This window comes from Ambystoma mexicanum, unplaced genomic scaffold, assembly GCF_040938575.1.
Source record: "Ambystoma mexicanum isolate Mex_15411 unplaced genomic scaffold, UKY_AmexF1_1 Mex_scaf34, whole genome shotgun sequence".
NCBI lineage: Eukaryota > Metazoa > Chordata > Amphibia > Caudata > Ambystomatidae > Ambystoma > Ambystoma mexicanum.
Window position 1 is genome coordinate 2041523 of NW_027182449.1, and position 18682 is coordinate 2060204.

The following is an 18682-nucleotide window of genomic DNA, read 5'->3' on the forward strand; positions in this document are numbered from 1 at the left end:
GTGCCCCGGTAGTTCTTGAAGCCAGCCTGCCCTGCCCGGGCTCTGCTTTCGCGCCCAGGCCCTCCAACCTAAGGAAGGCCCAGCCAGCTCCTGGGGTTTTGGGGGCAGGGGTGAAACTGGCTCCCGGCCGCCGCTGCCGCCCGCCCCGTCCGAGCACCGATCGGGCACGATCGGGCCTTGCCGTGTCCTGGCGGGGGGCACCCCACCCGAGACGCTCTTGTTAAGCGGGGTGACCTGTCGGCTCAGGAGGGCCATGGACCCGCCTGGGGCCGACGGGCCAGTGGGCCCACTGCGCCAGGCCTGCTCGCTTTCCGACTGGGCCTGCTGGCTGGCAGCCAGGTCCGAATTTATGCAAATCTCAGGCCGAGCAGGGCCTGGTGGGAGACATGAACTGTGCCACAATGTGCCTCTTCTGCTGGGCTCTGCCTGCCGGAGCTTCCCCCTGCACGTGGGACAGGCAGCTCCGCAGACGCTCAGGGCTTCCGGGAGGGCTGGGGCTGGGTCAGGGCCGGCCTTCTCACCCTCGCTTAGCGGGGCTTCCAGAACAGGCCCAAGCCCTGCCCTCTGGCTCGCAACTCATACTTACCTGGCAGGGGAGCATCTGTGATCAGCAAGGCAGAGCTCCCAGGGTGAGACTCCTCCATTGCACATCGGATTTGCTGACCCCTGCGATGTCCCCAAATGCGGGATTCTCGACTGCATTATTTCTGGTAGTGGGGGACTGCGTTCGCGCTTTCCCCTGATTTATTGGTGAAAGAAAGAAAGAGTTTAGTGTGCGAGTCAGGTTGTTTGCACACAGGGCCCAAGCTCGTGCAGCAGAGTTTATTTTGCTGCAGTCAAGAGGGCCAGCCCTGGGCCGTTCAGGGGTCCACAGGCCTGATGGATTGGTGAAATAAAAAAATGTGAAAGTCATGTGTGTCATGTGTAGGTTGGGCCCCTGAATGTTGCTGCGGTCAAGAGGGCCAGCATTCACTGGAGGGGTGAAGTGCACAGGTGCCTAACCCCAGACTTGTGCGCCCCATGATATCAGGTGCCCCGGTAGTTCTTGAAGCCAGCCTGCCCTGCCCGGGCTCTGCTTTCGCGCCCAGGCCCTCCAACCTAAGGAAGGCCCAGCCAGCTCCTGGGGTTTTGGGGGCAGGGGTGAAACTGGCTCCCGGCCGCCGCTGCCGCCCGCCCCGTCCGAGCACCGATCGGGCACGATCGGGCCTTGCCGTGTCCTGGCGGGGGGCACCCCACCCGAGACGCTCTTGTTAAGCGGGGTGACCTGTCGGCTCAGGAGGGCCATGGACCCGCCTGGGGCCGACGGGCCAGTGGGCCCACTGCGCCAGGCCTGCTCGCTTTCCGACTGGGCCTGCTGGCTGGCAGCCAGGTCCGAATTTATGCAAATCTCAGGCCGAGCAGGGCCTGGTGGGAGACATGAACTGTGCCACAATGTGCCTCTTCTGCTGGGCTCTGCCTGCCGGAGCTTCCCCCTGCACGTGGGACAGGCAGCTCCGCAGACGCTCAGGGCTTCCGGGAGGGCTGGGGCTGGGTCAGGGCCGGCCTTCTCACCCTCGCTTAGCGGGGCTTCCAGAACAGGCCCAAGCCCTGCCCTCTGGCTCGCAACTCATACTTACCTGGCAGGGGAGCATCTGTGATCAGCAAGGCAGAGCTCCCAGGGTGAGGCTCATCCATTGCACATCGGATTTGCTGACCCCTGCGATGTCCCCAAATGCGGGATTCTCGACTGTATTATTTCTGGTAGTGGGGGACTGCGTTCGCGCTTTCCCCTGATTTATTGGTGAAAGAAAGAAAGAGTTTAGTGTGCGAGTCAGGTTGTTTGCACACAGGGCCCAAGCTCGTGCAGCAGAGTTTATTTTGCTGCAGTCAAGAGGGCCAGCCCTGGGCCGTTCAGGGGTCCACAGGCCTGATGGATTGGTGAAATAAAAAAATGTGAAAGTCATGTGTGTCATGTGTAGGTTGGGCCCCTGAATGTTGCTGCGGTCAAGAGGGCCAGCATTCACTGGAGGGGTGAAGTGCACAGGTGCCTAACCCCAGACTTGTGCGCCCCATGATATCAGGTGCCCCGGTAGTTCTTGAAGCCAGCCTGCCCTGCCTGGGCTCTGCTTTCGCGCCCAGGCCCTCCAACCTAAGGAAGGCCCAGCCAGCTCCTGGGGTTTTGGGGGCAGGGGTGAAACTGGCTCCCGGCCGCCGCTGCCGCCCGCCCCGTCCGAGCACCGATCGGGCACGATCGGGCCTTGCCGTGTCCTGGCGGGGGGCACCCCACCCGAGACGCTCTTGTTAAGCGGGGTGACCTGTCGGCTCAGGAGGGCCATGGACCCGCCTGGGGCCGACGGGCCAGTGGGCCCACTGCGCCAGGCCTGCTCGCTTTCCGACTGGGCCTGCTGGCTGGCAGCCAGGTCCGAATTTATGCAAATCTCAGGCCGAGCAGGGCCTGGTGGGAGACATGAACTGTGCCACAATGTGCCTCTTCTGCTGGGCTCTGCCTGCCGGAGCTTCCCCCTGCACGTGGGACAGGCAGCTCCGCAGACGCTCAGGGCTTCCGGGAGGGCTGGGGCTGGGTCAGGGCCGGCCTTCTCACCCTCGCTTAGCGGGGCTTCCAGAACAGGCCCAAGCCCTGCCCTCTGGCTCGCAACTCATACTTACCTGGCAGGGGAGCATCTGTGATCAGCAAGGCAGAGCTCCCAGGGTGAGACTCCTCCATTGCACATCGGATTTGCTGACCCCTGCGATGTCCCCAAATGCGGGATTCTCGACTGCATTATTTCTGGTAGTGGGGGACTGCGTTCGCGCTTTCCCCTGATTTATTGGTGAAAGAAAGAAAGAGTTTAGTGTGCGAGTCAGGTTGTTTGCACACAGGGCCCAAGCTCGTGCAGCAGAGTTTATTTTGCTGCAGTCAAGAGGGCCAGCCCTGGGCCGTTCAGGGGTCCACAGGCCTGATGGATTGGTGAAATAAAAAAATGTGAAAGTCATGTGTGTCATGTGTAGGTTGGGCCCCTGAATGTTGCTGCGGTCAAGAGGGCCAGCATTCACTGGAGGGGTGAAGTGCACAGGTGCCTAACCCCAGACTTGTGCGCCCCATGATATCAGGTGCCCCGGTAGTTCTTGAAGCCAGCCTGCCCTGCCCGGGCTCTGCTTTCGCGCCCAGGCCCTCCAACCTAAGGAAGGCCCAGCCAGCTCCTGGGGTTTTGGTGGCAGGGGTGAGACTGGCTCCCGGCCGCCGCTGCCGCCCGCCCCGTCCGAGCACCGATCGGGCACGATCGGGCCTTGCCTTCACGGCCTTGCCGTGTCCTGGCGGGGGGCACCCCACCCGAGACGCTCTTGTTAAGCGGGGTGACCTGTCGGCTCAGGAGGGCCATGGACCCGCCTGGGGCCGACGGGCCAGTGGGCCCACTGCGCCAGGCCTGCTCGCTTTCCGACTGGGCCTGCTGGCTGGCAGCCAGGTCCGAATTTATGCAAATCTCAGGCCGAGCAGGGCCTGGTGGGAGACATGAACTGTGCCACAATGTGCCTCTTCTGCTGGGCTCTGCCTGCCGGAGCTTCCCCCTGCACGTGGGACAGGCAGCTCCGCAGACGCTCAGGGCTTCCGGGAGGGCTGGGGCTGGGTCAGGGCCGGCCTTCTCACCCTCGCTTAGCGGGGCTTCCAGAACAGGCCCAAGCCCTGCCCTCTGGCTCGCAACTCATACTTACCTGGCAGGGGAGCATCTGTGATCAGCAAGGCAGAGCTCCCAGGGTGAGGCTCATCCATTGCACATCGGATTTGCTGACCCCTGCGATGTCCCCAAATGCGGGATTCTCGACTGCATTATTTCTGGTAGTGGGGGACTGCGTTCGCGCTTTCCCCTGATTTATTGGTGAAAGAAAGAAAGAGTTTAGTGTGCGAGTCAGGTTGTTTGCACACAGGGCCCAAGCTCGTGCAGCAGAGTTTATTTTGCTGCAGTCAAGAGGGCCAGCCCTGGGCCGTTCAGGGGTCCACAGGCCTGATGGATTGGTGAAATAAAAAAATGTGAAAGTCATGTGTGTCATGTGTAGGTTGGGCCCCTGAATGTTGCTGCGGTCAAGAGGGCCAGCATTCACTGGAGGGGTGAAGTGCACAGGTGCCTAACCCCAGACTTGTGCGCCCCATGATATCAGGTGCCCCGGTAGTTCTTGAAGCCAGCCTGCCCTGCCCGGGCTCTGCTTTCGCGCCCAGGCCCTCCAACCTAAGGAAGGCCCAGCCAGCTCCTGGGGTTTTGGGGGCAGGGGTGAAACTGGCTCCCGGCCGCCGCTGCCGCCCGCCCCGTCCGAGCACCGATCGGGCACGATCGGGCCTTGCCGTGTCCTGGCGGGGGGCACCCCACCCGAGACGCTCTTGTTAAGCGGGGTGACCTGTCGGCTCAGGAGGGCCATGGACCCGCCTGGGGCCGACGGGCCAGTGGGCCCACTGCGCCAGGCCTGCTCGCTTTCCGACTGGGCCTGCTGGCTGGCAGCCAGGTCCGAATTTATGCAAATCTCAGGCCGAGCAGGGCCTGGTGGGAGACATGAACTGTGCCACAATGTGCCTCTTCTGCTGGGCTCTGCCTGCCGGAGCTTCCCCCTGCACGTGGGACAGGCAGCTCCGCAGACGCTCAGGGCTTCCGGGAGGGCTGGGGCTGGGTCAGGGCCGGCCTTCTCACCCTCGCTTAGCGGGGCTTCCAGAACAGGCCCAAGCCCTGCCCTCTGGCTCGCAACTCATACTTACCTGGCAGGGGAGCATCTGTGATCAGCAAGGCAGAGCTCCCAGGGTGAGGCTCATCCATTGCACATCGGATTTGCTGACCCCTGCGATGTCCCCAAATGCGGGATTCTCGACTGTATTATTTCTGGTAGTGGGGGACTGCGTTCGCGCTTTCCCCTGATTTATTGGTGAAAGAAAGAAAGAGTTTAGTGTGCGAGTCAGGTTGTTTGCACACAGGGCCCAAGCTCGTGCAGCAGAGTTTATTTTGCTGCAGTCAAGAGGGCCAGCCCTGGGCCGTTCAGGGGTCCACAGGCCTGATGGATTGGTGAAATAAAAAAATGTGAAAGTCATGTGTGTCATGTGTAGGTTGGGCCCCTGAATGTTGCTGCGGTCAAGAGGGCCAGCATTCACTGGAGGGGTGAAGTGCACAGGTGCCTAACCCCAGACTTGTGCGCCCCATGATATCAGGTGCCCCGGTAGTTCTTGAAGCCAGCCTGCCCTGCCCGGGCTCTGCTTTCGCGCCCAGGCCCTCCAACCTAAGGAAGGCCCAGCCAGCTCCTGGGGTTTTGGGGGCAGGGGTGAAACTGGCTCCCGGCCGCCGCTGCCGCCCGCCCCGTCCGAGCACCGATCGGGCACGATCGGGCCTTGCCGTGTCCTGGCGGGGGGCACCCCACCCGAGACGCTCTTGTTAAGCGGGGTGACCTGTCGGCTCAGGAGGGCCATGGACCCGCCTGGGGCCGACGGGCCAGTGGGCCCACTGCGCCAGGCCTGCTCGCTTTCCGACTGGGCCTGCTGGCTGGCAGCCAGGTCCGAATTTATGCAAATCTCAGGCCGAGCAGGGCCTGGTGGGAGACATGAACTGTGCCACAATGTGCCTCTTCTGCTGGGCTCTGCCTGCCGGAGCTTCCCCCTGCACGTGGGACAGGCAGCTCCGCAGACGCTCAGGGCTTCCGGGAGGGCTGGGGCTGGGTCAGGGCCGGCCTTCTCACCCTCGCTTAGCGGGGCTTCCAGAACAGGCCCAAGCCCTGCCCTCTGGCTCGCAACTCATACTTACCTGGCAGGGGAGCATCTGTGATCAGCAAGGCAGAGCTCCCAGGGTGAGACTCCTCCATTGCACATCGGATTTGCTGACCCCTGCGATGTCCCCAAATGCGGGATTCTCGACTGCATTATTTCTGGTAGTGGGGGACTGCGTTCGCGCTTTCCCCTGATTTATTGGTGAAAGAAAGAAAGAGTTTAGTGTGCGAGTCAGGTTGTTTGCACACAGGGCCCAAGCTCGTGCAGCAGAGTTTATTTTGCTGCAGTCAAGAGGGCCAGCCCTGGGCCGTTCAGGGGTCCACAGGCCTGATGGATTGGTGAAATAAAAAAATGTGAAAGTCATGTGTGTCATGTGTAGGTTGGGCCCCTGAATGTTGCTGCGGTCAAGAGGGCCAGCATTCACTGGAGGGGTGAAGTGCACAGGTGCCTAACCCCAGACTTGTGCGCCCCATGATATCAGGTGCCCCGGTAGTTCTTGAAGCCAGCCTGCCCTGCCCGGGCTCTGCTTTCGCGCCCAGGCCCTCCAACCTAAGGAAGGCCCAGCCAGCTCCTGGGGTTTTGGGGGCAGGGGTGAGACTGGCTCCCGGCCGCCGCTGCCGCCCGCCCCGTCCGAGCACCGATCGGGCACGATCGGGCCTTGCCTTCACGGCCTTGCCGTGTCCTGGCGGGGGGCACCCCACCCGAGACGCTCTTGTTAAGCGGGGTGACCTGTCGGCTCAGGAGGGCCATGGACCCGCCTGGGGCCGACGGGCCAGTGGGCCCACTGCGCCAGGCCTGCTCGCTTTCCGACTGGGCCTGCTGGCTGGCAGCCAGGTCCGAATTTATGCAAATCTCAGGCCGAGCAGGGCCTGGTGGGAGACATGAACTGTGCCACAATGTGCCTCTTCTGCTGGGCTCTGCCTGCCGGAGCTTCCCCCTGCACGTGGGACAGGCAGCTCCGCAGACGCTCAGGGCTTCCGGGAGGGCTGGGGCTGGGTCAGGGCCGGCCTTCTCACCCTCGCTTAGCGGGGCTTCCAGAACAGGCCCAAGCCCTGCCCTCTGGCTCGCAACTCATACTTACCTGGCAGGGGAGCATCTGTGATCAGCAAGGCAGAGCTCCCAGGGTGAGGCTCATCCATTGCACATCGGATTTGCTGACCCCTGCGATGTCCCCAAATGCGGGATTCTCGACTGCATTATTTCTGGTAGTGGGGGACTGCGTTCGCGCTTTCCCCTGATTTATTGGTGAAAGAAAGAAAGAGTTTAGTGTGCGAGTCAGGTTGTTTGCACACAGGGCCCAAGCTCGTGCAGCAGAGTTTATTTTGCTGCAGTCAAGAGGGCCAGCCCTGGGCCGTTCAGGGGTCCACAGGCCTGATGGATTGGTGAAATAAAAAAATGTGAAAGTCATGTGTGTCATGTGTAGGTTGGGCCCCTGAATGTTGCTGCGGTCAAGAGGGCCAGCATTCACTGGAGGGGTGAAGTGCACAGGTGCCTAACCCCAGACTTGTGCGCCCCATGATATCAGGTGCCCCGGTAGTTCTTGAAGCCAGCCTGCCCTGCCCGGGCTCTGCTTTCGCGCCCAGGCCCTCCAACCTAAGGAAGGCCCAGCCAGCTCCTGGGGTTTTGGGGGCAGGGGTGAAACTGGCTCCCGGCCGCCGCTGCCGCCCGCCCCGTCCGAGCACCGATCGGGCACGATCGGGCCTTGCCGTGTCCTGGCGGGGGGCACCCCACCCGAGACGCTCTTGTTAAGCGGGGTGACCTGTCGGCTCAGGAGGGCCATGGACCCGCCTGGGGCCGACGGGCCAGTGGGCCCACTGCGCCAGGCCTGCTCGCTTTCCGACTGGGCCTGCTGGCTGGCAGCCAGGTCCGAATTTATGCAAATCTCAGGCCGAGCAGGGCCTGGTGGGAGACATGAACTGTGCCACAATGTGCCTCTTCTGCTGGGCTCTGCCTGCCGGAGCTTCCCCCTGCACGTGGGACAGGCAGCTCCGCAGACGCTCAGGGCTTCCGGGAGGGCTGGGGCTGGGTCAGGGCCGGCCTTCTCACCCTCGCTTAGCGGGGCTTCCAGAACAGGCCCAAGCCCTGCCCTCTGGCTCGCAACTCATACTTACCTGGCAGGGGAGCATCTGTGATCAGCAAGGCAGAGCTCCCAGGGTGAGACTCCTCCATTGCACATCGGATTTGCTGACCCCTGCGATGTCCCCAAATGCGGGATTCTCGACTGCATTATTTCTGGTAGTGGGGGACTGCGTTCGCGCTTTCCCCTGATTTATTGGTGAAAGAAAGAAAGAGTTTAGTGTGCGAGTCAGGTTGTTTGCACACAGGGCCCAAGCTCGTGCAGCAGAGTTTATTTTGCTGCAGTCAAGAGGGCCAGCCCTGGGCCGTTCAGGGGTCCACAGGCCTGATGGATTGGTGAAATAAAAAAATGTGAAAGTCATGTGTGTCATGTGTAGGTTGGGCCCCTGAATGTTGCTGCGGTCAAGAGGGCCAGCATTCACTGGAGGGGTGAAGTGCACAGGTGCCTAACCCCAGACTTGTGCGCCCCATGATATCAGGTGCCCCGGTAGTTCTTGAAGCCAGCCTGCCCTGCCCGGGCTCTGCTTTCGCGCCCAGGCCCTCCAACCTAAGGAAGGCCCAGCCAGCTCCTGGGGTTTTGGGGGCAGGGGTGAAACTGGCTCCCGGCCGCCGCTGCCGCCCGCCCCGTCCGAGCACCGATCGGGCACGATCGGGCCTTGCCGTGTCCTGGCGGGGGGCACCCCACCCGAGACGCTCTTGTTAAGCGGGGTGACCTGTCGGCTCAGGAGGGCCATGGACCCGCCTGGGGCCGACGGGCCAGTGGGCCCACTGCGCCAGGCCTGCTCGCTTTCCGACTGGGCCTGCTGGCTGGCAGCCAGGTCCGAATTTATGCAAATCTCAGGCCGAGCAGGGCCTGGTGGGAGACATGAACTGTGCCACAATGTGCCTCTTCTGCTGGGCTCTGCCTGCCGGAGCTTCCCCCTGCACGTGGGACAGGCAGCTCCGCAGACGCTCAGGGCTTCCGGGAGGGCTGGGGCTGGGTCAGGGCCGGCCTTCTCACCCTCGCTTAGCGGGGCTTCCAGAACAGGCCCAAGCCCTGCCCTCTGGCTCGCAACTCATACTTACCTGGCAGGGGAGCATCTGTGATCAGCAAGGCAGAGCTCCCAGGGTGAGGCTCATCCATTGCACATCGGATTTGCTGACCCCTGCGATGTCCCCAAATGCGGGATTCTCGACTGTATTATTTCTGGTAGTGGGGGACTGCGTTCGCGCTTTCCCCTGATTTATTGGTGAAAGAAAGAAAGAGTTTAGTGTGCGAGTCAGGTTGTTTGCACACAGGGCCCAAGCTCGTGCAGCAGAGTTTATTTTGCTGCAGTCAAGAGGGCCAGCCCTGGGCCGTTCAGGGGTCCACAGGCCTGATGGATTGGTGAAATAAAAAAATGTGAAAGTCATGTGTGTCATGTGTAGGTTGGGCCCCTGAATGTTGCTGCGGTCAAGAGGGCCAGCATTCACTGGAGGGGTGAAGTGCACAGGTGCCTAACCCCAGACTTGTGCGCCCCATGATATCAGGTGCCCCGGTAGTTCTTGAAGCCAGCCTGCCCTGCCTGGGCTCTGCTTTCGCGCCCAGGCCCTCCAACCTAAGGAAGGCCCAGCCAGCTCCTGGGGTTTTGGGGGCAGGGGTGAAACTGGCTCCCGGCCGCCGCTGCCGCCCGCCCCGTCCGAGCACCGATCGGGCACGATCGGGCCTTGCCGTGTCCTGGCGGGGGGCACCCCACCCGAGACGCTCTTGTTAAGCGGGGTGACCTGTCGGCTCAGGAGGGCCATGGACCCGCCTGGGGCCGACGGGCCAGTGGGCCCACTGCGCCAGGCCTGCTCGCTTTCCGACTGGGCCTGCTGGCTGGCAGCCAGGTCCGAATTTATGCAAATCTCAGGCCGAGCAGGGCCTGGTGGGAGACATGAACTGTGCCACAATGTGCCTCTTCTGCTGGGCTCTGCCTGCCGGAGCTTCCCCCTGCACGTGGGACAGGCAGCTCCGCAGACGCTCAGGGCTTCCGGGAGGGCTGGGGCTGGGTCAGGGCCGGCCTTCTCACCCTCGCTTAGCGGGGCTTCCAGAACAGGCCCAAGCCCTGCCCTCTGGCTCGCAACTCATACTTACCTGGCAGGGGAGCATCTGTGATCAGCAAGGCAGAGCTCCCAGGGTGAGACTCCTCCATTGCACATCGGATTTGCTGACCCCTGCGATGTCCCCAAATGCGGGATTCTCGACTGCATTATTTCTGGTAGTGGGGGACTGCGTTCGCGCTTTCCCCTGATTTATTGGTGAAAGAAAGAAAGAGTTTAGTGTGCGAGTCAGGTTGTTTGCACACAGGGCCCAAGCTCGTGCAGCAGAGTTTATTTTGCTGCAGTCAAGAGGGCCAGCCCTGGGCCGTTCAGGGGTCCACAGGCCTGATGGATTGGTGAAATAAAAAAATGTGAAAGTCATGTGTGTCATGTGTAGGTTGGGCCCCTGAATGTTGCTGCGGTCAAGAGGGCCAGCATTCACTGGAGGGGTGAAGTGCACAGGTGCCTAACCCCAGACTTGTGCGCCCCATGATATCAGGTGCCCCGGTAGTTCTTGAAGCCAGCCTGCCCTGCCCGGGCTCTGCTTTCGCGCCCAGGCCCTCCAACCTAAGGAAGGCCCAGCCAGCTCCTGGGGTTTTGGTGGCAGGGGTGAGACTGGCTCCCGGCCGCCGCTGCCGCCCGCCCCGTCCGAGCACCGATCGGGCACGATCGGGCCTTGCCTTCACGGCCTTGCCGTGTCCTGGCGGGGGGCACCCCACCCGAGACGCTCTTGTTAAGCGGGGTGACCTGTCGGCTCAGGAGGGCCATGGACCCGCCTGGGGCCGACGGGCCAGTGGGCCCACTGCGCCAGGCCTGCTCGCTTTCCGACTGGGCCTGCTGGCTGGCAGCCAGGTCCGAATTTATGCAAATCTCAGGCCGAGCAGGGCCTGGTGGGAGACATGAACTGTGCCACAATGTGCCTCTTCTGCTGGGCTCTGCCTGCCGGAGCTTCCCCCTGCACGTGGGACAGGCAGCTCCGCAGACGCTCAGGGCTTCCGGGAGGGCTGGGGCTGGGTCAGGGCCGGCCTTCTCACCCTCGCTTAGCGGGGCTTCCAGAACAGGCCCAAGCCCTGCCCTCTGGCTCGCAACTCATACTTACCTGGCAGGGGAGCATCTGTGATCAGCAAGGCAGAGCTCCCAGGGTGAGGCTCATCCATTGCACATCGGATTTGCTGACCCCTGCGATGTCCCCAAATGCGGGATTCTCGACTGCATTATTTCTGGTAGTGGGGGACTGCGTTCGCGCTTTCCCCTGATTTATTGGTGAAAGAAAGAAAGAGTTTAGTGTGCGAGTCAGGTTGTTTGCACACAGGGCCCAAGCTCGTGCAGCAGAGTTTATTTTGCTGCAGTCAAGAGGGCCAGCCCTGGGCCGTTCAGGGGTCCACAGGCCTGATGGATTGGTGAAATAAAAAAATGTGAAAGTCATGTGTGTCATGTGTAGGTTGGGCCCCTGAATGTTGCTGCGGTCAAGAGGGCCAGCATTCACTGGAGGGGTGAAGTGCACAGGTGCCTAACCCCAGACTTGTGCGCCCCATGATATCAGGTGCCCCGGTAGTTCTTGAAGCCAGCCTGCCCTGCCCGGGCTCTGCTTTCGCGCCCAGGCCCTCCAACCTAAGGAAGGCCCAGCCAGCTCCTGGGGTTTTGGGGGCAGGGGTGAAACTGGCTCCCGGCCGCCGCTGCCGCCCGCCCCGTCCGAGCACCGATCGGGCACGATCGGGCCTTGCCGTGTCCTGGCGGGGGGCACCCCACCCGAGACGCTCTTGTTAAGCGGGGTGACCTGTCGGCTCAGGAGGGCCATGGACCCGCCTGGGGCCGACGGGCCAGTGGGCCCACTGCGCCAGGCCTGCTCGCTTTCCGACTGGGCCTGCTGGCTGGCAGCCAGGTCCGAATTTATGCAAATCTCAGGCCGAGCAGGGCCTGGTGGGAGACATGAACTGTGCCACAATGTGCCTCTTCTGCTGGGCTCTGCCTGCCGGAGCTTCCCCCTGCACGTGGGACAGGCAGCTCCGCAGACGCTCAGGGCTTCCGGGAGGGCTGGGGCTGGGTCAGGGCCGGCCTTCTCACCCTCGCTTAGCGGGGCTTCCAGAACAGGCCCAAGCCCTGCCCTCTGGCTCGCAACTCATACTTACCTGGCAGGGGAGCATCTGTGATCAGCAAGGCAGAGCTCCCAGGGTGAGGCTCATCCATTGCACATCGGATTTGCTGACCCCTGCGATGTCCCCAAATGCGGGATTCTCGACTGTATTATTTCTGGTAGTGGGGGACTGCGTTCGCGCTTTCCCCTGATTTATTGGTGAAAGAAAGAAAGAGTTTAGTGTGCGAGTCAGGTTGTTTGCACACAGGGCCCAAGCTCGTGCAGCAGAGTTTATTTTGCTGCAGTCAAGAGGGCCAGCCCTGGGCCGTTCAGGGGTCCACAGGCCTGATGGATTGGTGAAATAAAAAAATGTGAAAGTCATGTGTGTCATGTGTAGGTTGGGCCCCTGAATGTTGCTGCGGTCAAGAGGGCCAGCATTCACTGGAGGGGTGAAGTGCACAGGTGCCTAACCCCAGACTTGTGCGCCCCATGATATCAGGTGCCCCGGTAGTTCTTGAAGCCAGCCTGCCCTGCCCGGGCTCTGCTTTCGCGCCCAGGCCCTCCAACCTAAGGAAGGCCCAGCCAGCTCCTGGGGTTTTGGGGGCAGGGGTGAAACTGGCTCCCGGCCGCCGCTGCCGCCCGCCCCGTCCGAGCACCGATCGGGCACGATCGGGCCTTGCCGTGTCCTGGCGGGGGGCACCCCACCCGAGACGCTCTTGTTAAGCGGGGTGACCTGTCGGCTCAGGAGGGCCATGGACCCGCCTGGGGCCGACGGGCCAGTGGGCCCACTGCGCCAGGCCTGCTCGCTTTCCGACTGGGCCTGCTGGCTGGCAGCCAGGTCCGAATTTATGCAAATCTCAGGCCGAGCAGGGCCTGGTGGGAGACATGAACTGTGCCACAATGTGCCTCTTCTGCTGGGCTCTGCCTGCCGGAGCTTCCCCCTGCACGTGGGACAGGCAGCTCCGCAGACGCTCAGGGCTTCCGGGAGGGCTGGGGCTGGGTCAGGGCCGGCCTTCTCACCCTCGCTTAGCGGGGCTTCCAGAACAGGCCCAAGCCCTGCCCTCTGGCTCGCAACTCATACTTACCTGGCAGGGGAGCATCTGTGATCAGCAAGGCAGAGCTCCCAGGGTGAGACTCCTCCATTGCACATCGGATTTGCTGACCCCTGCGATGTCCCCAAATGCGGGATTCTCGACTGCATTATTTCTGGTAGTGGGGGACTGCGTTCGCGCTTTCCCCTGATTTATTGGTGAAAGAAAGAAAGAGTTTAGTGTGCGAGTCAGGTTGTTTGCACACAGGGCCCAAGCTCGTGCAGCAGAGTTTATTTTGCTGCAGTCAAGAGGGCCAGCCCTGGGCCGTTCAGGGGTCCACAGGCCTGATGGATTGGTGAAATAAAAAAATGTGAAAGTCATGTGTGTCATGTGTAGGTTGGGCCCCTGAATGTTGCTGCGGTCAAGAGGGCCAGCATTCACTGGAGGGGTGAAGTGCACAGGTGCCTAACCCCAGACTTGTGCGCCCCATGATATCAGGTGCCCCGGTAGTTCTTGAAGCCAGCCTGCCCTGCCCGGGCTCTGCTTTCGCGCCCAGGCCCTCCAACCTAAGGAAGGCCCAGCCAGCTCCTGGGGTTTTGGGGGCAGGGGTGAGACTGGCTCCCGGCCGCCGCTGCCGCCCGCCCCGTCCGAGCACCGATCGGGCACGATCGGGCCTTGCCTTCACGGCCTTGCCGTGTCCTGGCGGGGGGCACCCCACCCGAGACGCTCTTGTTAAGCGGGGTGACCTGTCGGCTCAGGAGGGCCATGGACCCGCCTGGGGCCGACGGGCCAGTGGGCCCACTGCGCCAGGCCTGCTCGCTTTCCGACTGGGCCTGCTGGCTGGCAGCCAGGTCCGAATTTATGCAAATCTCAGGCCGAGCAGGGCCTGGTGGGAGACATGAACTGTGCCACAATGTGCCTCTTCTGCTGGGCTCTGCCTGCCGGAGCTTCCCCCTGCACGTGGGACAGGCAGCTCCGCAGACGCTCAGGGCTTCCGGGAGGGCTGGGGCTGGGTCAGGGCCGGCCTTCTCACCCTCGCTTAGCGGGGCTTCCAGAACAGGCCCAAGCCCTGCCCTCTGGCTCGCAACTCATACTTACCTGGCAGGGGAGCATCTGTGATCAGCAAGGCAGAGCTCCCAGGGTGAGGCTCATCCATTGCACATCGGATTTGCTGACCCCTGCGATGTCCCCAAATGCGGGATTCTCGACTGCATTATTTCTGGTAGTGGGGGACTGCGTTCGCGCTTTCCCCTGATTTATTGGTGAAAGAAAGAAAGAGTTTAGTGTGCGAGTCAGGTTGTTTGCACACAGGGCCCAAGCTCGTGCAGCAGAGTTTATTTTGCTGCAGTCAAGAGGGCCAGCCCTGGGCCGTTCAGGGGTCCACAGGCCTGATGGATTGGTGAAATAAAAAAATGTGAAAGTCATGTGTGTCATGTGTAGGTTGGGCCCCTGAATGTTGCTGCGGTCAAGAGGGCCAGCATTCACTGGAGGGGTGAAGTGCACAGGTGCCTAACCCCAGACTTGTGCGCCCCATGATATCAGGTGCCCCGGTAGTTCTTGAAGCCAGCCTGCCCTGCCCGGGCTCTGCTTTCGCGCCCAGGCCCTCCAACCTAAGGAAGGCCCAGCCAGCTCCTGGGGTTTTGGGGGCAGGGGTGAAACTGGCTCCCGGCCGCCGCTGCCGCCCGCCCCGTCCGAGCACCGATCGGGCACGATCGGGCCTTGCCGTGTCCTGGCGGGGGGCACCCCACCCGAGACGCTCTTGTTAAGCGGGGTGACCTGTCGGCTCAGGAGGGCCATGGACCCGCCTGGGGCCGACGGGCCAGTGGGCCCACTGCGCCAGGCCTGCTCGCTTTCCGACTGGGCCTGCTGGCTGGCAGCCAGGTCCGAATTTATGCAAATCTCAGACCGAGCAGGGCCTGGTGGGAGACATGAACTGTGCCACAATGTGCCTCTTCTGCTGGGCTCTGCCTGCCGGAGCTTCCCCCTGCACGTGGGACAGGCAGCTCCGCAGACGCTCAGGGCTTCCGGGAGGGCTGGGGCTGGGTCAGGGCCGGCCTTCTCACCCTCGCTTAGCGGGGCTTCCAGAACAGGCCCAAGCCCTGCCCTCTGGCTCGCAACTCATACTTACCTGGCAGGGGAGCATCTGTGATCAGCAAGGCAGAGCTCCCAGGGTGAGGCTCATCCATTGCACATCGGATTTGCTGACCCCTGCGATGTCCCCAAATGCGGGATTCTCGACTGCATTATTTCTGGTAGTGGGGGACTGCGTTCGCGCTTTCCCCTGATTTATTGGTGAAAGAAAGAAAGAGTTTAGTGTGCAGAGTCAGGTTGTTTGCACACAGGGCCCAAGCTCGTGCAGCAGAGTTTATTTTGCTGCAGTCAAGAGGGCCAGCCCTGGGCCGTTCAGGGGTCCACAGGCCTGATGGATTGGTGAAATAAAAAAATGTGAAAGTCATGTGTGTCATGTGTAGGTTGGGCCCCTGAATGTTGCTGCGGTCAAGAGGGCCAGCATTCACTGGAGGGGTGAAGTGCACAGGTGCCTAACCCCAGACTTGTGCGCCCCATGATATCAGGTGCCCCGGTAGTTCTTGAAGCCAGCCTGCCCTGCCCGGGCTCTGCTTTCGCGCCCAGGCCCTCCAACCTAAGGAAGGCCCAGCCAGCTCCTGGGGTTTTGGGGGCAGGGGTGAAACTGGCTCCCGGCCGCCGCTGCCGCCCGCCCCGTCCGAGCACCGATCGGGCACGATCGGGCCTTGCCGTGTCCTGGCGGGGGGCACCCCACCCGAGACGCTCTTGTTAAGCGGGGTGACCTGTCGGCTCAGGAGGGCCATGGACCCGCCTGGGGCCGACGGGCCAGTGGGCCCACTGCGCCAGGCCTGCTCGCTTTCCGACTGGGCCTGCTGGCTGGCAGCCAGGTCCGAATTTATGCAAATCTCAGGCCGAGCAGGGCCTGGTGGGAGACATGAACTGTGCCACAATGTGCCTCTTCTGCTGGGCTCTGCCTGCCGGAGCTTCCCCCTGCACGTGGGACAGGCAGCTCCGCAGACGCTCAGGGCTTCCGGGAGGGCTGGGGCTGGGTCAGGGCCGGCCTTCTCACCCTCGCTTAGCGGGGCTTCCAGAACAGGCCCAAGCCCTGCCCTCTGGCTCGCAACTCATACTTACCTGGCAGGGGAGCATCTGTGATCAGCAAGGCAGAGCTCCCAGGGTGAGACTCCTCCATTGCACATCGGATTTGCTGACCCCTGCGATGTCCCCAAATGCGGGATTCTCGACTGCATTATTTCTGGTAGTGGGGGACTGCGTTCGCGCTTTCCCCTGATTTATTGGTGAAAGAAAGAAAGAGTTTAGTGTGCGAGTCAGGTTGTTTGCACACAGGGCCCAAGCTCGTGCAGCAGAGTTTATTTTGCTGCAGTCAAGAGGGCCAGCCCTGGGCCGTTCAGGGGTCCACAGGCCTGATGGATTGGTGAAATAAAAAAATGTGAAAGTCATGTGTGTCATGTGTAGGTTGGGCCCCTGAATGTTGCTGCGGTCAAGAGGGCCAGCATTCACTGGAGGGGTGAAGTGCACAGGTGCCTAACCCCAGACTTGTGCGCCCCATGATATCAGGTGCCCCGGTAGTTCTTGAAGCCAGCCTGCCCTGCCCGGGCTCTGCTTTCGCGCCCAGGCCCTCCAACCTAAGGAAGGCCCAGCCAGCTCCTGGGGTTTTGGGGGCAGGGGTGAAACTGGCTCCCGGCCGCCGCTGCCGCCCGCCCCGTCCGAGCACCGATCGGGCACGATCGGGCCTTGCCGTGTCCTGGCGGGGGGCACCCCACCCGAGACGCTCTTGTTAAGCGGGGTGACCTGTCGGCTCAGGAGGGCCATGGACCCGCCTGGGGCCGACGGGCCAGTGGGCCCACTGCGCCAGGCCTGCTCGCTTTCCGACTGGGCCTGCTGGCTGGCAGCCAGGTCCGAATTTATGCAAATCTCAGGCCGAGCAGGGCCTGGTGGGAGACATGAACTGTGCCACAATGTGCCTCTTCTGCTGGGCTCTGCCTGCCGGAGCTTCCCCCTGCACGTGGGACAGGCAGCTCCGCAGACGCTCAGGGCTTCCGGGAGGGCTGGGGCTGGGTCAGGGCCGGCCTTCTCACCCTCGCTTAGCGGGGCTTCCAGAACAGGCCCAAGCCCTGCCCTCTGGCTCGCAACTCATACTTACCTGGCAGGGGAGCATCTGTGATCAGCAAGGCAGAGCTCCCAGGGTGAGACTCCTCCATTGCACATCGGATTTGCTGACCCCTGCGATGTCCCCAAATGCGGGATTCTCGACTGCATTATTTCTGGTAGTGGGGGACTGCGTTCGCGCTTTCCCCTGATTTATTGGTGAAAGAAAGAAAGAGTTTAGTGTGCGAGTCAGGTTGTTTGCACACAGGGCCCAAGCTCGTGCAGCAGAGTTTATTTTGCTGCAGTCAAGAGGGCCAGCCCTGGGCCGTTCAGGGGTCCACAGGCCTGATGGATTGGTGAAATAAAAAAATGTGAAAGTCATGTGTGTCATGTGTAGGTTGGGCCCCTGAATGTTGCTGCGGTCAAGAGGGCCAGCATTCACTGGAGGGGTGAAGTGCACAGGTGCCTAACCCCAGACTTGTGCGCCCCATGATATCAGGTGCCCCGGTAGTTCTTGAAGCCAGCCTGCCCTGCCCGGGCTCTGCTTTCGCGCCCAGGCCCTCCAACCTAAGGAAGGCCCAGCCAGCTCCTGGGGTTTTGGTGGCAGGGGTGAGACTGGCTCCCGGCCGCCGCTGCCGCCCGCCCCGTCCGAGCACCGATCGGGCACGATCGGGCCTTGCCTTCACGGCCTTGCCGTGTCCTGGCGGGGGGCACCCCACCCGAGACGCTCTTGTTAAGCGGGGTGACCTGTCGGCTCAGGAGGGCCATGGACCCGCCTGGGGCCGACGGGCCAGTGGGCCCACTGCGCCAGGCCTGCTCGCTTTCCGACTGGGCCTGCTGGCTGGCAGCCAGGTCCGAATTTATGCAAATCTCAGGCCGAGCAGGGCCTGGTGGGAGACATGAACTGTGCCACAATGTGCCTCTTCTGCTGGGCTCTGCCTGCCGGAGCTTCCCCCTGCACGTGGGACAGGCAGCTCCGCAGACGCTCAGGGCTTCCGGGAGGGCTGGGGCTGGGTCAGGGCCGGCCTTCTCACCCTCGCTTAGCGGGGCTTCCAGAACAGGCCCAAGCCCTGCCCTCTGGCTCGCAACTCATACTTACCTGGCAGGGGAGCATCTGTGATCAGCAAGGCAGAGCTCCCAGGGTGAGGCTCATCCATTGCACATCGGATTTGCTGACCCCTGCGATGTCCCCAAATGCGGGATTCTCGACTGCATTATTTCTGGTAGTGGGGGACTGCGTTCGCGCTTTCCCCTGATTTATTGGTGAAAGAAAGAAAGAGTTTAGTGTGCGAGTCAGGTTGTTTGCACACAGGGCCCAAGCTCGTGCAGCAGAGTTTATTTTGCTGCAGTCAAGAGGGCCAGCCCTGGGCCGTTCAGGGGTCCACAGGCCTGATGGATTGGTGAAATAAAAAAATGTGAAAGTCATGTGTGTCATGTGTAGGTTGGGCCCCTGAATGTTGCTGCGGTCAAGAGGGCCAGCATTCACTGGAGGGGTGAAGTGCACAGGTGCCTAACCCCAGACTTGTGCGCCCCATGATATCAGGTGCCCCGGTAGTTCTTGAAGCCAGCCTGCCCTGCCCGGGCTCTGCTTTCGCGCCCAGGCCCTCCAACCTA

At 62.1% G+C, this 18682-nt stretch overlaps 18 non-coding genes across 18 annotated transcripts; all 18 read left to right on the plus strand.

The window, feature by feature from the left end:
• Window positions 1–578: 578 nt before the first annotated feature.
• On the plus strand, window positions 579–742 carry LOC138558519 (U1 spliceosomal RNA). Its single transcript, XR_011298665.1, has one exon. It is a non-coding gene; the product is annotated as a U1 spliceosomal RNA (small nuclear RNA).
• Window positions 743–1608: 866 nt separating this feature from the next.
• On the plus strand, window positions 1609–1772 carry LOC138558335 (U1 spliceosomal RNA). Its single transcript, XR_011298487.1, has one exon. It is a non-coding gene; the product is annotated as a U1 spliceosomal RNA (small nuclear RNA).
• Window positions 1773–2638: 866 nt separating this feature from the next.
• On the plus strand, window positions 2639–2802 carry LOC138558520 (U1 spliceosomal RNA). Its single transcript, XR_011298666.1, has one exon. It is a non-coding gene; the product is annotated as a U1 spliceosomal RNA (small nuclear RNA).
• An 880-nt stretch (window positions 2803–3682) lies between these two features.
• On the plus strand, window positions 3683–3846 carry LOC138558142 (U1 spliceosomal RNA). The gene has a single exon (XR_011298297.1). It is a non-coding gene; the product is annotated as a U1 spliceosomal RNA (small nuclear RNA).
• Window positions 3847–4712: 866 nt separating this feature from the next.
• Window positions 4713–4876, plus strand: LOC138558336 (U1 spliceosomal RNA). Its single transcript, XR_011298488.1, has one exon. It is a non-coding gene; the product is annotated as a U1 spliceosomal RNA (small nuclear RNA).
• Window positions 4877–5742: 866 nt separating this feature from the next.
• On the plus strand, window positions 5743–5906 carry LOC138558521 (U1 spliceosomal RNA). Its single transcript, XR_011298667.1, has one exon. It is a non-coding gene; the product is annotated as a U1 spliceosomal RNA (small nuclear RNA).
• An 880-nt stretch (window positions 5907–6786) lies between these two features.
• Window positions 6787–6950, plus strand: LOC138558143 (U1 spliceosomal RNA). Its single transcript, XR_011298298.1, has one exon. It is a non-coding gene; the product is annotated as a U1 spliceosomal RNA (small nuclear RNA).
• Window positions 6951–7816: 866 nt separating this feature from the next.
• On the plus strand, window positions 7817–7980 carry LOC138558522 (U1 spliceosomal RNA). Its single transcript, XR_011298668.1, has one exon. It is a non-coding gene; the product is annotated as a U1 spliceosomal RNA (small nuclear RNA).
• Window positions 7981–8846: 866 nt separating this feature from the next.
• Window positions 8847–9010, plus strand: LOC138558337 (U1 spliceosomal RNA). The gene has a single exon (XR_011298489.1). It is a non-coding gene; the product is annotated as a U1 spliceosomal RNA (small nuclear RNA).
• Window positions 9011–9876: 866 nt separating this feature from the next.
• LOC138558523 (U1 spliceosomal RNA) lies at window positions 9877–10040 on the plus strand. Its single transcript, XR_011298669.1, has one exon. It is a non-coding gene; the product is annotated as a U1 spliceosomal RNA (small nuclear RNA).
• An 880-nt stretch (window positions 10041–10920) lies between these two features.
• Window positions 10921–11084, plus strand: LOC138558144 (U1 spliceosomal RNA). The gene has a single exon (XR_011298299.1). It is a non-coding gene; the product is annotated as a U1 spliceosomal RNA (small nuclear RNA).
• An 866-nt stretch (window positions 11085–11950) lies between these two features.
• On the plus strand, window positions 11951–12114 carry LOC138558338 (U1 spliceosomal RNA). Its single transcript, XR_011298490.1, has one exon. It is a non-coding gene; the product is annotated as a U1 spliceosomal RNA (small nuclear RNA).
• An 866-nt stretch (window positions 12115–12980) lies between these two features.
• LOC138558524 (U1 spliceosomal RNA) lies at window positions 12981–13144 on the plus strand. The gene has a single exon (XR_011298670.1). It is a non-coding gene; the product is annotated as a U1 spliceosomal RNA (small nuclear RNA).
• Window positions 13145–14024: 880 nt separating this feature from the next.
• On the plus strand, window positions 14025–14188 carry LOC138558145 (U1 spliceosomal RNA). Its single transcript, XR_011298300.1, has one exon. It is a non-coding gene; the product is annotated as a U1 spliceosomal RNA (small nuclear RNA).
• An 866-nt stretch (window positions 14189–15054) lies between these two features.
• On the plus strand, window positions 15055–15218 carry LOC138558146 (U1 spliceosomal RNA). Its single transcript, XR_011298301.1, has one exon. It is a non-coding gene; the product is annotated as a U1 spliceosomal RNA (small nuclear RNA).
• Window positions 15219–16085: 867 nt separating this feature from the next.
• LOC138558526 (U1 spliceosomal RNA) lies at window positions 16086–16249 on the plus strand. The gene has a single exon (XR_011298672.1). It is a non-coding gene; the product is annotated as a U1 spliceosomal RNA (small nuclear RNA).
• An 866-nt stretch (window positions 16250–17115) lies between these two features.
• LOC138558527 (U1 spliceosomal RNA) lies at window positions 17116–17279 on the plus strand. Its single transcript, XR_011298673.1, has one exon. It is a non-coding gene; the product is annotated as a U1 spliceosomal RNA (small nuclear RNA).
• Window positions 17280–18159: 880 nt separating this feature from the next.
• On the plus strand, window positions 18160–18323 carry LOC138558147 (U1 spliceosomal RNA). Its single transcript, XR_011298302.1, has one exon. It is a non-coding gene; the product is annotated as a U1 spliceosomal RNA (small nuclear RNA).
• Window positions 18324–18682: the final 359 nt, after the last annotated feature.